This window comes from Aotus nancymaae, unplaced genomic scaffold (genome assembly GCF_030222135.1).
Source record: "Aotus nancymaae isolate 86718 unplaced genomic scaffold, 86718_ANA_hifiasm-v0.15.2.pri h1tg000038l, whole genome shotgun sequence".
Classification (NCBI taxonomy): domain Eukaryota; kingdom Metazoa; phylum Chordata; class Mammalia; order Primates; family Aotidae; genus Aotus; species Aotus nancymaae.
The window spans coordinates 1,181,210-1,183,849 of record NW_026988452.1 but is presented as its reverse complement, the minus strand read 5'-3'; the positions used below and the strand labels follow the sequence as shown (position 1 = coordinate 1,183,849).

General features: G+C 49.7%; 1 pseudogene; it reads right to left on the bottom strand.

The window, feature by feature from the left end:
• Positions 1-252: 252 nt before the first annotated feature.
• LOC105722519 (X-ray repair cross-complementing protein 6-like) lies at positions 253-2,432 on the bottom strand (annotated as a pseudogene).
• Between the last annotated feature and the right edge of the window lie 208 nt (positions 2,433-2,640).

The following is a 2,640-nucleotide window of genomic DNA, read 5'->3' as shown; positions in this document are numbered from 1 at the left end:
TTAGCTAAGTAAAATCTTTTTTTTTTTTCTGTACAAACTTAGGGCTCTTTATTCAGACAGTAAAGTAAGGAACAGCAAAGTGGGAGGGCTACACCATCACCATGGCAACAGAAAGCCTCAAAAACATAAAGTCCCTCGACTTCTGTCGGGTAGACCCTTCCTAGCTCAGGAGAAACACATTTTAACTGGCTGAGAATGAGGCCAGGGAGCCTGGCCAACCTGTGGAAGGACAGGTGGGTGCGCGGCCTCCAGTCAGTCCTGGAAGTGCTTGGTGAGGGCTTCCAGCGGCTCCTGCTTCCTGAGCCCGCTCTTCAGCCCGTATGCCCCGCAAGCCGCTTTCAGCATGGGCACAGTGAACTTACCCGGCGCGCCCTTGCTGATGTGGGTCTTCAGCTCATCTTCTGAATACTCTACCTCAGGCCTTTTGCTTCCGGAACCTTCATTATCATGTTTGCTCTTGATAACTTTCCCTTCAGGATTGTAATCTGGAGGGTAAACAAGTTCCTTCAATTCATCCACCAGGGAACCCAGTCTTTGATTCATTGCTTCAACCCTGGGCAATGTCAGGTCTACGCTTGTTCAGGCTCCATCAAGTCCAGGGCCACGGCCTCCAGGTTCCTGAAGTGCTGCTGCAGCACGGGGTTCACAAAGCTGTCGCCCTGTATGTGAAGCGGAGCTTCTCAGCGATAGCCTTCGCCTTGTCCACCTGCTCTGGAGTTGCCATGACTTTTTCAGTAAAGGGCATCTTCCTTTTATCATCAGCAGACAGTAAAAAGACCAGCTGAAAGCCTGGAGGAGTCACCTGAATTTTCTGGTCATCCAACTCCTCGTCCTGTGGCACCAAAGCCACAAAATAAGGGGGGATGTTCCTCCGGGGTATGTATCTGCACAATGCCGCAACCTCCTTCTCCAGACACTTGATGAGCAGAGCACTGAGCGGGGTTGAGCTCCCAATCACCTACGACTCCTCTGGGTACGTGAACAGGGAGGGTCTCACATAATGGTGCTTATTCAACATTACCAAGGACTTGAAGCCCATGAGCATCAAACCTCGATCATCAAACCATTTTAGCTCTTCCTTTTTCTCCAGTATAACCTGATGACTTCCCACAGATCAGCGACCTCTTGGTACCCCTAGGCAGAAGCAAACCGCCTGTACTTGTATTAAATGTCCGGGTCTTGCTTTTCACTGGTTCATTTGTTTCCCGATAGAGCTTTATTGGAGGAGGCTTGAGAGCCTTCTGGACCAGGTTTAAATGCCCATGGAGATCACTATATCTTTGTTGAGCTTCAGCTTTAACCTGCTGAGTGCTCGCTTCCTGGTCTCCTTGGCGCGAACCTTCTGCAACAGGTCTTCCAGCTTGCTGGATTCCTCAAAGTGAACCCTGAGGTCCTCATCCCCTGCTGTGCTGATGATATCTCTGTAGAACAAGGATATGTCCGAGCCCCCAGGTTTCTCTGAGGTCCTCATCCCCTGCTGTGCTGATGATGTCTCTGTAGAACAAGGATATGTCCGAGCCCCCAGGTTTCTCTGAGGTCCTCATCCCCTGCTGTGCTGATGATGTCTCTGTAGAACAAGGATATGTCCGAGCCCCCAGGTTTCTCTGAGGTCCTCATCCCCTGCTGTGCTGATGATATCTCTGTAGAACAAGGATATGTCCGAGTCCCCAGGTTTCTCTGAAGTCCTCATCCCCTGCTGTGCTGATGATGTCTCTGTAGAACCAAGGATATGTCCGAGCCCCCAGGTTTCTCTGAGGTCCTCATCCCCTGCAGTGCTGATGATATCTCTGTAGAACAAGGATATGTCCGAGCCCCCAGGTTTCTTCAGGTGCATCCAGTCAAGGAAGATGCCTGTCTCTCGGAGATCGCCAGCTTTGGTCCTGGCCCGGCTGGCTTTGGCACTCATTGCCGTGGGGGTTGTCTTCATTGGTGAACAGCATGATCCTCTTATGACTCATCTTGAACCGGACATCACTAGAGGCTGGCACAGACCCACGGCACTTCGCTGAGTGAGCAGTCGGATCTGTGGCCCGTCAGCTCGTGGAAACGTTTTTGTCCCTGCTGTTCCTTACACTGGTCAAGCTCTAGAATTCGTTTTGCATCTGGATTATCCAACTCCTGTAAGACGTAAATATTTTTAAAATTCACGGAATTTTTGTCTTCCTCGGTACCACAGAACACCAATGCCAAGAGATATCGATCGCTGCTTGTGATCTTTCTGATGTACACACCTTGGATACACTGGATGCTCATGTCGAAAGGAGTCCACTCATCTTCACTCTGAGACTCAAACACAGCCCTGGAGCCATCGCCAAAAAAATCACACTATCTCTTCCTGAATGTTCAGAGTCTCCACTTGCTTCAGGATTCTCTCCTTGTTCTTCTTCTGCTTCATCGCCCTCGGTTTTGTAATCCGACTCCCACCCTGACATGTTGGCTACCGCTCACTTCGGCGCAGGGAAGCAATCAACTTGGACGGAAGACGAGAATGCCGTGAAATCTTTAAGATGTGTTCATTTTTATACCTGTATAAGACTTAAGGTCTTACCAGTCTTTGAAAATTACCCTTTCACAGAATACTGGGGCCCCTGGTTTCAATGGTCATAATAAAAGCTACTGTGAACAGGATGCTGAGTGATG